This window comes from Malaya genurostris, chromosome 3 (assembly GCF_030247185.1).
Source record: "Malaya genurostris strain Urasoe2022 chromosome 3, Malgen_1.1, whole genome shotgun sequence".
In the NCBI taxonomy this organism is placed as follows: Eukaryota; Metazoa; Arthropoda; class Insecta; order Diptera; family Culicidae; genus Malaya; species Malaya genurostris.
Window position 1 is genome coordinate 242,131,209 of NC_080572.1, and position 14,262 is coordinate 242,145,470.

The 14,262-nt window shown below is 35.8% G+C and overlaps 1 protein-coding gene across 2 annotated transcripts in view; it reads right to left on the reverse strand.

Annotated features, from left to right (window-relative positions):
* Positions 1-11,168, reverse strand: part of LOC131434755 (uncharacterized) — a 493,742-nt gene extending 482,574 nt beyond the window's left edge. For both annotated transcript variants that reach the window (XM_058601835.1, XM_058601834.1), the window contains exon 1: positions 10,277-11,168. The gene's annotated coding sequence lies outside the window, so the exon portion shown is untranslated. The remainder of the gene's footprint in view (positions 1-10,276) is intronic.
* Positions 11,169-14,262: the final 3,094 nt, after the last annotated feature.

Below are 14,262 nucleotides of genomic sequence, written 5' to 3' on the forward strand. Positions count from 1 at the left end.
TTGAATTTCTGCTGATTGTTTTTTTTTTTTTGCTTTTCAATTTTCTGTTTACTAATATTCTGATTTTCCAGATTTTCTGCTATTATATTTTCGCTTATAACTTTTCTAGTTTTCAACACGCTTTTAAATGTTTCGTTCTTTAGTTTCGGACTCTGCAATTTTCTGCTTCCCACTTCTTTAATTTTCGATGATTTTCTTTGCAAGTCTCTGTTTTTTAATTTCTGTTCTTCGATTTTCTGGTTTCCGATTATTTGTTTTCCAATTTCCTGCTTTCCAAATTTTAAAGTTTTCTACCTTCCTAAATTTTTCTACTTTGCCTAATAATATTTTATTATAATTTGCCTGTCGATATTCTGCTTTGCATTTGTCTGTTCTTCGGTTTTTTGCTTTTCGATGTAATGCTTTTCGATTCTCTGCTCTTCGATATTCTAGTTTTCGATTTTTCGGATTTCGATTATCTGTGTTTGGTTTATTGTTTTTCAAATTCTTCAATTATGATTTTCCAGATTTTCCACTATTATATTTTAGTCTATAAGTTTTCTAGTTTCACGATTTTCTACTCTTCGATTTTCTAGTTTTCATTTTTTACTTTTTCGTTCTTCGAATTCCTGCTTTTTGATTTTCTGCTTATAGATTGCATACTTTTCAAATTTCAACTTTTCGATATTCTGCGTTTTGATTCTCAGTTTTTCGTTTAAATGATAGGTTCTTTAATTTTTCGCTCCGCAATGTTCTGCTTTTCGCTACTTTACTTCTCGATTGCATGCTTTGAATATCTCTCAAATTTTCTAATCTTTGACTTCTTGCTTTTCTATCTTCTACTTTCCGGTTATTTGTTTTACGATTTCCTGCCTTTCAATTATCTGTTTTTCAATATTTTTCTTTTCTATTTTCCGCTCTCGGATCGTTTGTTTTTGGATTTTCTGCTCACAGATTCTCTAGTTTGACATGTTTTGCATTTCGAGATCCAATTTTTTGCTTGTCGAGATTCTGCTTCGAAATTTCTCTGCTCTCCGATATTCTGGTTTTTGATTTTTTTGTTTATCAATTTTCGGCGTATCAATATTTCAATTTTCCAGATTTTCTGCTATTATATTTTTCCTTATAACTTTTCTAGTCTCACGATTTTCTACTCTTCGATATTCTAGTTTTCCATTTATGTTTTTTTTTTGTTCTTTGAATTCCCGCTTTTTGATTTTCTGCTTAACGATTGTATGTTTTTCAATATTCAACCTTTTGATGTTCTGCGTTTTACGATTCTTTACTTTTAAATGTTTTGCTCTTTATATTCGCGATATGCAGTTTTCTGTTTTTCGCTTCTTTACTTTTCGATCTTCTGCTTTCCGATTTCCTGCATTTCGATTTTCTGTTTTTCGATCTTCTGCTTTTGGATTCTACGCTCTTCGATCCTTTATATTTCAATTGTTTGCTTTTGGATTTTCTGCTAACAGTTTCTTTAGTTTGCAATATTTTGTACTTTGAAATTTTTTGCTTGTCGATATTCTGCTGTGTTATTTTCTGTTTTACGGTTTCTGTTTACTAATATTTTGATTTTTCAGATATTTTGCTTTCACATTTTCGCTTACAGCTTTTCTAGTTTCACGTTTTTTTTACTCTTCGATGTTCTAGTTTCTCATTTCTGTTTTTTTTTGTTCTTCGAATTCCTGCTTTTTGATTTTCTGCTTATACTTTTCAAATTTCAACTTTTAGATATTCTGCGCTTTTGATTCTAAGTTTTTCGTTTCTTTGCTTTTGAATGTTAGGTTCTTTAATTCCTCGGTCTGCAATTTTCTGCTTTTTGCTTCTTTACTTTTCGATTGCATGCTTCGCGATTTCCGGCATTTAAATTTTCTTTTCTTCGACTTTTTGCTTTTCGATCTTCTGTTTTCCGATTTCCTGCTTATTGGTTTCCTGCCTTTCGGTGTTGTGCTTATCGATTTTATAGTGGTAGCATTGAAGAGAACAAAAATATTACTCTCAAATTTATGCTCAATGCACATTCCACATACGAAACGTAAAATCAAGATTTTTTAGTTTTATTTTGCTTTTCGGTGTTCTGATTTTTGATTGTCTGTGTTTTGTTTTTCTGCTTTTCGATTCCTTGCATTGATGTGTTCGACTTTCTGCCCCAGTCAATTTCCAACTTTTTCATTTTTTGCGCTTTTATTTTCCGTTTATCAATTTATTGCTTTCGATTTTTTTGTTTTGTATATTTTTCTTTTCGATTTTATGCTCTTTGATTCTTCTTTTTGCATTTATGCTTCTTTATTTTTGGCTCTTCGGTTTTCTTCTTTTAGATTCTCTGCTTTCGATTCTCTGGTTTACGATTTTCTACTTTTCGATTTTCTACGTTTTAATATCCTACTCATTTTTTAATTGATTAGACTTTTGCTCTTCGGTTTGCTGCTCTACGATTCTCTGCACTTCAATATACCGGTTTTCGATTTTCTGCACTTCGATTTTTTGTTTTATGATTTTTGAATTTCTATTTTTTACTTCTTGATTTTCAGTTCTTCGAATTCCTGGAATATTGGTTGTCAATAATTTGATTTTCGATATTCTGCTTTTCAATTTGGTGCCTATCAAAGTTCAACTTTTCGTTTGTTTGGTTTTCGATCTTCTGCTTTACGATTCTCTGTGTTTCGGTTTTCGATATTTTTATCCTAGATTTTTTGCTATTCGATATTCTGTGATTTGATTCGAAAAGATATTCTGCTCTTATATTTGTACTTTTAATTTACTTTAGTTTCTCGATATTCTACTCTTCGGTTTATACAGTTTTGGATTTTTGCTTTTTTGTTCTTAAAATTTCGGGTTTTTGATTCTCTGTTTATCGACTCTTTGATTTTAAATCTTACGCTTTCTAATTTTTGCTCTGCTATTCTCTGCTTCAGTATATTGCTATTTGATGTTCTGCTTTATAATTATCTGCTTTTCGTTTTTTTTTGCGTTTACATTTCATGCTGAACGATTCTCTGCTTTTCGATTACCTGTTTTTCGGTTTTCTGAATTTTGTGTTTTCGATTTACTAAGTTTCAGTTTTACTATTGATTTTGTGTTTTTCGAAGTTCAATTTTTTGGTGCTTCGATTTTCAGTTTTCTGCTTTACTTTATATCTACTTAGCAATATTTTGCTTTTTGATCTATTACGTTTTGATTCTCTGCTTCTAGATTTTCTGCTCTATAATTTTCACTTTCATTTAGTTTACGTTCTCGATTTTCTCCTCTTCCGATGTTTTTGCTTTCAATTTTTGTTTTTTCTGTTTTTCGAATACCTGTTTTTCGATTGTCTAGTTTTTAATGTTATACTTTCCTGCCATTTGGTTTATAATTTTATTTTTCTCTCAGATTTTGTGCTATTCGATTTCTGCGATTCTCTGGTATTTTAAGTTTTTCTATTTTTCGATTTCCTACATTTTAATTTTCAGCTCCTTGTTTTTCTGCTCCGGTTTTCTGTATCTTAATTTTCTGCTTTCTGCTATCCTGCCTTTCCACTTCCTACTCTTTGTTTTTCAGCTCTTTGATTTTTGCTCTTCGGTTTTCTGCACCACGAATCTCTACTCTCCAACATTCTGATTTGCGACTTACTAGTTTTCAAATTTCCTCTTACTTTTTTTTCTCGATTGTTTGATTTATGATTTTCTGAATTTTATTTTTTTGATTTTCTTGATTTTCACTTTACGATTCTCTGTTTCACCATAGTGTTTTGCTTTTTTGCGGTTTTCGATTTTTTGTTTCTCGATTTTCTGGTTTCTTATTCTCAGCTTTCTGTTTTTTTGCTTTGATTTTCTGTTCTTAGCTTTCAAATGTTTGGCGATATAATTTCCTGCTTATAGATTTTAAAGTTTTATTTGTTTTTTTTTTTGATTTTGTACATTTTGATGTTTTGTCTTTACGTTGTCTGTTCTTCACTTTTCTAGTTCTTCAATTTCCTGCTATGCGGTTTTGTTTGTGTTCTATATTTTGCTTTTCTATTCATTTTTTCGAATTTCTTCTTCTTCGATTTTATGCACTACGATTCTCTGCTTCCGATTCGCTAGTTTACGATTTTCTATTTTTAAACTTCTAAATTTTAATATTCTGCTATTTGGTTTCTTTGCTTTTCGGATTTTTGCTCTACATTGCCCTACTCTCTAGTATTCGGGTTTTTGCTTTTCTGATTTTCGATTCTCAACTAACAAATTTTTTGTTTTATGATTTTCTAAATTATATTGTTTAGTTTTTCTGTTCTTAGAATTCTACGAATACTAGTTTTCAATATTTTACTTTTCGATATTCTGCCTTTCAATTTCGTGCTTTCTGTAGTTCAGCTTTCTGGCTCATTGTTTTTCAATTTTCTGCTTTACTGTTCTCTGTTTATCAATATTTTAGTTTTCGATTTTCTGCTTTTTGGTTCGGTGGTTTTTGATTTTCTGCTCTTATATTTGTTTTCTATTAACTTTTTCAGTTTTTCAAGTTTATTCATTTCGAATATCTGGCTTTCAATTTTGCTTTTCTGGTCTTCGATTTCCTGCATTTAGATTTTCTGCCTATCATGTGTCTAGTTTTCAATATTTCACTTTTCGATATTCTGCTTTTTCGATTCTTTTCTTCCAAACTTATTGTTTTTTACTTCCTGCTCTGCGATTGTCTGCTTTCCACTTTTCTACTTTTCTCTGCTCTGCTTTTCGTTTTCTTGCGTTTTGATTTTATGTTCTTCGACTTTCTATTTAGCTACTCTCTGCTGTTCGATTTTCCTCATCTAGATTTTATGTTTATTGATTTCTTGTTTACTGGTTACCTAGTTTCCGATTTTTTACTTATCATTTTTATAGTTTCATTTTGCTTATCGATTGTCAGCTTTTTTATTTTCTTCGATTTGGTTTTCTACTTTATTATTTTTTATTACTCTTGCAGTTTTAATTTCCTGCCCTTAAATTTTCTAAAATATCTTTTTTTTTCCACTTTGATTTTCCGTTCTTTAGTTTCCTGCTTTTCGAGCTTTTTATTTTATTTATTTTCTTATTCAGCAACGTGTACACAACCACTTGCACCATCAAGACCAAATATACAAGAAAAGAATGTCTCCAGAAGCGCTTGCTGTCTTTCCATCGACCCCACGAAGGTGACACTTTATTTTTTGGAAGAATTTGGCATCGTACCATTACGCAAATCGCGGTGATGAATTGTTGTTGCGCCGAAGAATAATTATTATGATTTTCGGAATTTTAATTTTTTGATTTTAGGGTTTTTTTAATTACTCGAATACTAGTTTTCAATGTTACGGTTTTTCGATATTCTGCCTTTCAATTTCAAGCTTTCTGTGGTGCAGGTTTCTGGCGCATATCTGTTTACCAATATTTTAGTTTTCGCTTGTCTGCTTTTTGATTCTATGCTATTATATTGTTACTATTAATTTTGCGGTTTATTCTGTTCGATTATCAGGCTTTCAATTTTTTTCATCTTGCTTTTCTGTTCTTCGAATTCCTCAAATACTAATTTTTAATATTTAGGTTTTCTGTAAACTGCTTTTCGTTTTTGTGCTTTTCAAAGTTCATATTTTCGGTTCTTTGCTCTTCAGTTTTCTACTTCACGATTCTCTGCTTGCCAATATTACGGTTTTCAATTTTCTGATCCTAGATTGTCTGCGTTTTGATACCATACTTTTAGGTTTTTTTGCGCTTAAATATTTCGCTAATAATTATTTTTTGTTCCTAGACTTTCTACTGTTCTACTGTTTATGCTTTACGATTCTTTGCATCCGATATTCTGTTTCCGACATTCTGATTGTCGGTTTCCCGATTTTTGAATTTTCGGCTCTTTAGTTTTCTATTCTCTAATTTTTTACATTCTTTCCAATACTCGATTTTCTGTTTTCCGAATTCTCGCCTTTTTATTTTTCGCTCTCCGACTTTTTAATTAACGACACACTGTTTTCCGATTTTCTTGTTGTTGATTTTTTGATTTCCAGCTAATAGACTCGATAGTTATATTTAGTTTTTTTTCTGTACAATAATTTTTTGTTTTATTTTTATGTACATTTTGATTCTTTGCTTTTGAATTTTCGATTTTCTGTTTTTTGATTTTCTATTTCCTCTATTATACAGGGTCCGGTACTCGAACTTCAGACCTTCGAGCCTGGCGTCAAGGTAAATGCGACATATTATCGGGAAAGTATTCTGGAGGTTGCTTTGAAGCCGTGGGCAGACAAACATTTCGGTGGCAGACCATGGACGTTTCAGCAGGACTCGGCACCGTCTCACAAAGCTCGAGTGAACCAAGAATGGCTGAAAAACAACGTTCCGAACTTCATCACGTCCACACAATGGCTCTCGATTTCACCAGATGCGAATCCAATGGATTATTCTCTTTGGGCCATTTTGGAGAGCAAAGTCCGAACTAAAAGATACACCAGTCTCGAGGCGCTGAAAAAAGTTATTGTCCGCGAGTGGGCCAAAATACATCTGCAAGTCACATTCGGCCAAACGAAGCAACTCCTTCGCTCTCTCAAGTCATCAAGTCAAGGCAAAAGGTGTTCATATCGAGCAAAAGTGAATTGATTCTGAATTTTGTATTATTTTTACACATTTTGTACTTTGAATTAAGTAAAAGTAATTTTCCAAACTGAATTTATGGCCTTTTTAATTGGTTACACTTCGAGTGCCGGACCCTGTATTTCGTTCTATGCTTTGTTATTTCGTTCGTCCATTTCCTGCAATTCGATTCTATTTGTTTTCAGTATTTTGTCTTACGATGTTGCGCTCTTCTTATTTTTTTGTTTTTGACTTTTCGCTTACTTTTTTTTTCTACGGTTTTCCGTTTTCGATTTTATGCACTACGATTCTCTGCTTCCGATTCACTGATTTACGATTTTCTGATTTGAAATTTCTGAATTTTCATATTTTACTATTGCTCTTCGTTTTTCTGCTCTACAATTATCTACTCTCTAGTATTCGGGTTTTTGCTTTTCTGGTTTTTGATTTTAAACTAATCGATAAGTAAAAGCTTTATGATTTTCTAAATTTTAATGTTTTGATTTTCTGTTCTTTGAAATTCTGGAATACTGGTTTTCAATGTATCGTTTTTCGATATTCTGCTCTTCAATTTCGTGCTTTCTGTAGTTCAGCTTTCTGGCTCAATACTCTACTATTCTCTGTTTACTAATATTTTAGTTTTCGATTTTCCGCATTTTGGTTCTGTGCTTTTTGATTTTTCTGCTCTTATGTTTGTTTGCTATTATCTTTTTCAGTTTCTCGAGTTAATTCTCTTCGAATTTCTGGCTTTCAATTTTTGCTTTTCTGTTCTTCGATTTCCTGCGTTTAGATTTTCTGCCTATCATGTGTCTAGTTTCCAGTATTTCACTTTTCGATATTCTGTTTTTCGATTCTTTTCTTCCAAATTTATTGTTTTTAATTTCCTGCTCTGCCATTGTCTCCTTTCTACTTTTATACGTTTTTATACGTTTTGCGTTTTAATTTTATATTCTTCGACTTTCTGTTTAACGACTCTCTGCTATTCGATTTTCTTCATCTAGATTTTATGTTTATTGATCTCTTGTTTACTGGTTTTCTGCTTTTCGATTTGGTTTTCTGCTTTATTATTTTTGATTACTTTTAAAGTTTTAATTTCCTGCCTCTAAATTTTCTAAGATTTCTTATTTTTCACTATGATTTTCCGCTCTTTAATTACCTGCTTTTCGAGCATTTTATTTTATTTATTTTCTTATTCAGCAAGGTGCACACAACCACTTGCACCATCAACGACCAAATATACAAGAAAAGAATGTCTCCAGAAGCGCTTGCTGTCTTTCCTCCGACCCCACGAAGGTGACACTTTATATTTTGGAAGAATTTGGCATCGTACCATTACGCAAATCGCGATGATGAAGTGTTGTTGCACCGAAGAATGATTATTATGAATTTCGGAATTTTAATTTTTTGACTTTAGGGTTTTTTGAATTACTTGAATTCTAGTTTTCAATGTTTCGCTTTTCGAAATTCCGCCTTTCGATTTCGTGCTTTCTGGCTCATTGCTTTTCAATTTTCTGCTTTACTATTCTCTGTTTATCAATATTTTAGTTTTCGATTTTATATTTTTTGGTTCTGTGCTTTTTGTTTTTTTTTTTTTTTGATCTTATAATTTTACTATTAACTTTTTCAGTTTCTCGAGTTTATTCTTTTCGAAATTCTGGCTTTCTATTTTTGCTTTTCTGTTCTTAGATTTCCTGCGTTTAGATTTTCTACTTATCGATCTAGAATTCAATATTTCACTGCTCTGCTTTTCGTTTTCTTGCGTTTTGATTTTATGTTCTCCGATTTTTTATTTAACGACTCTCTGCTGTTCGATTTTCCTCATCTAGATTTTATGTTTATTGATTTCTTGTGTACTGGTTTCCTGCTTTCCATTTTTTTTTTTGCTGCTCGATTTTCTAGTTTTATTCGCACTGATGAGCCGATGGCAAAAAGCGAAGAATTAGAAACAAAATATGTGTTTTTTGTAAAAAAAAAATCCCTAAATGTTAACATTGTGCTGGCACTCGTTTACGTCTGAGACGTCAAATGAAATATTGCACCTTTACAATATTATTCAAGGGTTGCATAAATAGTGCAAACCTTACGTCTGCTTAGTGGTTTAGATTGAACTGCTAGGCGCCGAAGGCGAAACGCAAAGAAATAGTTTCATTTTGCTTTTTGATTTTCAGTTTTTTTTATTTTTTAGCGATTTGGTTTTCTGCTTTTTTATTATTTGTTTTCATAATTTCGATTTTCTGGCCTTCAATTTTCTAGTTTTTCAATTCTTGCTGTTTGATTTTCTGTTTTTCAATGTCCTGCTTCTGGAACTTTTTATTTTATTTGTTTTCTCATTCATCAAGCTGTATACGACGACCTACATCATCAACGATCAAATATACCAACGGAAGAATGTATATAGAAGCGCTTGCTCTCCTTCCTTCGGCCCCTTGAAAATGATACTTTATTTTTGGTAGGATTTGGCATCGTGCCGTTACACAAAACCCGATGATGAGTTGTTCTTGTGCCGAAAAACCTTGCCAGAACATCACTCATAATATAAATTCTTGGCGCAAGCTTCGGAAAGTAGCGAAGATCTTCAAAAAACCGCAAGGATTTGATGGTTAGCGTTAAGTCCAAGCTGCGGGCCTTTAGCCTAGGAAAGAAGATTCACTAAACTGTTGTATTTTGTTCGAATGCAGTTCTTATAAAGTCAACTTTTCACAAGTAACAAAATATCCAATATGTTCTGTGAAATTTAGAACTTCCAACACCATCGTTATCATCATCTCTTTTCACAAGTTGTAATCGTTTCCCTCGTTAGCCTCTGACTAAATCATTTCAGTAAACGTGCATCCGAGATTCACACTCAATGAAACATGCATTCCCGGTTCTGAAAGCTCCACATGCAAATAGAATTTCAAAACGGAAATAAATCTTCAATCTGACATTGCTGCTGTGTGCAAATGCAAATGTAGAAAGAAACGCACCCGATGCCTTCAAACTACGTTTAACATTCAAATGTATTATTCAAGGAAAACAGAAAAAGGAATCAGTACAAGTTCTCTCTCTCTCTCTTACTATCCGGTCACAGCATCCTCAAAATTCTTACGTAAGCAATCCTGTTTTAATTACACAGGCAACGAGGCCCAGCTCAACCCCATTTTATTGACTTCTTCATCTGCATGGAATTCATTTCATTATACAACCAATCGAGCGTGTCCGCATGGCATCGAGCCCAACTACGACAGGGGGAAAATGCTCCACAGGAAGCAAACATGAATGGTTGGCAAGCCAAATGGGTCGGTTTGAATTTTTAATTTCTACCCCACTAGTCAGTGCCTCCGATTTGGCACTGGCACTGGCACAGCGGCGGCATCGGCACTGGAATGTAGGTTCGGCGCTTTTCAAAACCAGTTCAAGGACAAACGATCACAAACACCGAAACACGAATGCCAACCAGCGAACGGTGGTGACCAGCAGCAGCAGCAGCAGCAGAAGCACACTCACACTGTCACACCGGGTTGGGGTTTCGCCCGTCTAGTGGTTCTCCGGTTCTGGCGCACACCTTTCCGATATGTGAACTGGAACAGCATTTATTCGGCCAAACACACACGATTGTTGTTCTGCTTTTTGTCACGCGAGTTCATGAAAAATTTAGCCCACCGAAGCACCCTTTCGGTTATTGTGAATTTCTGTCAAGGCTTAACGCACAAAAAAAAACAAACCCTTTCAACCCTTCATTTTTTTTCGCGTTTGCCAAGAGAAGACAAAAACCCCATACGTACTTTTGCAGAGGTTGCGCTATTCCTCGAATGCCACGCACAATTTGATTGGCACAGGCCACACACACAGGCCTTTCACTGGAACTGGAACAGCTGTCGCAAGATTGTTGTATAATAAATATCCAACTTTTCACTTTCGATCCTGAACACAGATTCACTGGATTTTGAAACACATTTGACCACACAAAACGGCCGGAACCGAATCGGAATCCTGCTGGGCTTGGGATAAAAACAGCATTCGGTCACACGCGAATATATTTGGCAGTAGAATTTTCCTAAACCGGAAAGCCACTTCTCACCTTCGGACCAGCAGCGGATGTTGCATTCGTCATCGAACAAAATTACATACACTTCACAGCATCCACAGTGACCTAATGTCAGTCGACCGAGCAGGATCAAGATTTTGCCTCTCTCGCGCAAAAACGGGGTTTTCCCGTTCCCGAGTCGAATATTCACTAATTCCTCTCTCCTTTTCTCTCTTCCTTACCGAAAATAAGAAAAAAAACACCGACCCGAACACTCACACACTTGGTTTCGGGATGCTGGCAGACGCTGAATAGACGAGATATACCCTTCTTAGTAGGACGACATGAAAAGCCACCCGAGTTCCCTATTAACCGAGTTTTGACTTTCCACCTTTTCCTTTGTCGAGCACTGGAACACCATGCGTCTCCTCCGGATTATCCACACACTCCCCGCTTCGATCCGTACCGATGCTTGTTCAGAATATCAGCAAAGGCAAGCCTCATCCAACCGAATCGCGCTTCCACCTGCACCAGCAAACCACCTGCTTCACCAACTGGGAAAAAAGCAGGTGACCGACACGGAACAGCGAACAACCCCCACCGAACAGGACACGGCCAAGTCTGCACCTCGACTGACTGACTGACTGACTGGACCGAACTTCATCGCTGCTGGAGCTCGGCTACGAGCAGATCGTTCGCCCTCTCTTATTCTCTTACTCTCTAACTCTCTCTCTTCTCAGGTTTCCGAATTTTCACCTCGCAAAATAAACAGGACTTCGGTTGGATTCACGTGACAGTTTTTCCACCCATCGATGGGAAGCGGGAGAAAATTCTCGCCAAAGTTCGAAGCCAAACGGTAGTGGTGAGCCGGGATGAACTTCGGTCACGTGTTCACTGCAATGCACAAACACCGTGGAAACCGTTCGCACAGCCTGCCCGGTTTGGATAGGACGAACTTTGTCAAAACAAAACACCCGATAGGCTCAGCTGTGACCGCGTGTTGGACCGTGAATACAAAGCAAGCCGTGCGTTGGTTTTGGTGCGAAAGCTTCCTGACGCGTTCCTTTCGATTTGGGCATGCGTTTGCCAGTGCTTTGCAAAAGCTTGCTTGCTGCCAACCGTGGATCGCTTTTAAAAAGTACAGGGAGAACGCACATTTTTCACCGATTGAAATTCAGTTGAAAAATAATACCGGGTCATTTCACCGAAGACCGCTTTACCGCAGAAGTAATTTCATTTAAAGTCAACTCGCCAAATTTATTATCGTACTAAAAATTTGCTAATTGTCAATGCTACAATTTGTTTTTATCTTCTCTCGTTGTAAAATTCTGCTCTCCTTACGGATTTTCACCTTCTCGATTCCCTGGCTAACGATTTTTTTTATTATTTTTTTTACGTTTCGTCTTTGACTCATCAGTGCAGAGCAGTTCAAATTGAAATGCTTAGTGCTAAACTCGGCAGTTCAATTTGAACCGCTAAGCAGACGTAAAGTTTCTGCTATTTACAGAACACTTTTTGGTTTGCAACGGAGTGCAATGTCTTTTCTGACGTGCCGAACGAAAACGTGTTTTCGACTATTTCTGGCCGATGCAGGTATGGTCATTTAGGGGTTAGCCAATTTTAATGATTTTTTGTCGTGAATACGACTTACTTTACTATGGGGCGCCTTTTCAAAATTTACCCTCTGAGAGAGTGATAAGTTTTTGATCGTGAATATCTCCTGTTATATCTAACGAATCAACATAATTCTTGCTACATGCCATCGGAAATATGATCACAATTTTATGCTAAAACTTTCAGTTGTGTGACATATTCTTAAATAGTTCACAATTAAACTTTTCTGAAATGTTTGGTATAAACGAGTATCAAAGAGGATAATTCATATGGCGCGTTTGCCTTTCTCGTATTTTGAAAGCTCATAGCTCAGTGATCTGTAGAAGGATTTATATAATCTAACTACCAATAGAATCGAAAATCTTCAACTTGAACGTGTATTACAACAATATTGAAGTTTTTCAATAGTACACTATTGAAAAACCTGTTCGATTTAACCCATGACAGCACCAGCCAATCAGAACGCGAGATGTCTGTATCTATACAAGAGCATCCATATAAAAGTTGAATGGTTCACTTTTCCTATCATTTGCTGAGCAACTCTTCCCGAAACAAGACACACGACAGCAACATCGAGGACCTGTCGTCTCATTGTTTCCCGATATGAATGCACGAGACACCGTCAGCACAATGCCACCGAAAAAGGCAACCAAAAAGTCCAGCAAGGCCCATTGCCGAAACAAGACACACACGAGAACCATCTCAGATCTCAATATTTCCTACCAAGATTCATCAAGATGGGAGTTAAAATAATTTGCACCGTCACTAACACATTGAATTACGAACGGCAATGCGAAAGCGAAAGTGATGATTTTGAACACATCTTTATACTAGTTTACAAATATGCCGTGTGAAACAGAGTTGCCACAGATCAATATGTATTTTTGTCGCGATTACTGTAGTATGCGGCCGAAAACAAAAATTGTTAGAACAAATGTTTCCACTTGATTTGCGCATTCTACTTTCCAGGCGTATCAGAACTGGCTAAACTTAAAGCAATTCTAAATATTTCTTTATCACAGTGATGTGGTCATCCTGAAAAGGACGGGGTTTTCAACGGATGGCCAGCTGCAGATGGCGAGGGATGATTTTCGTTTTCGTTGTCATGGGCAGCATTACCGGTCAACTCCAACACTTCGGCAACCAAGTACTCCATCACTGCCGCCAGATAGACCGATGCACCAGCACTGACACGCTCGGCGTAGTTCCCCTTCCGAGGCAAACGATGGATTCTGCCGCCAACTGGGCACTTCAGACCAGCACGGTTTGAGCGGGACTTTGCCTTGCCCTTAATTGTTCCTCCACAGCTCGACGACCCATTCAGTATTACTGGCTGCCGCTCTGCTAACACTCTCTTTTATATCGTTTCACTGTTTCCCGTTCTGCGTATAGGAAAGGAATTCTAACAAAGGGGACGTCCTACCGTGCTACCACTAGCACGTATAAAAGGAAATGTGATGTGAGAAATAGCGTCATTTAAGTTAAAGCAGCTACTCTGTACGTACGAGACACCGTCAGAACGATGGCTCCGAAGACAGGTAGAAAAGCAGATTTGTACCGTCACTAACACATTCAATTACGAACGGCAATGCGAAAGCGAAAATGATGATGTTGAACACATCTTTATACTAGTATGGGGTCGTGTGAAAATATGCCTTGCGAAACAGGGTTGCCATATATACAGATTAATCTGTATTATCATTATTATTATTATTATCATTATTATTATTATTATTAGAATCACTCTTGCATACCGAAGATCGTAGATACATTTCAGACCAGGCCATTGCAATTGTCTCGTACTGAAATTTCGAGAAGAATCAGATATCTTCGAACTTCATAGCTTCAATAAAAATAAACTACAAATTTGTCGTACCTAGCTTCCTATATTAGCAAATTAAAAAGGAATTGTTTCAAGTTTGGAATATATAGTTGTAGAATAGTAGCTGTTTAATGTAACTAAACTGTACTTTAATGTAGGTGTATCGCTTCAAATTCTATTAGTGAAAAAGAGGAAAGCTTGCACAATTCATACAATCAATCAACTAACTGATATTCGGAAAAGTGATGGGAGCGTGTCAGTTTTTTCGTATTCACGACATCCAGTTATGTCTCTGACATTACTCACCC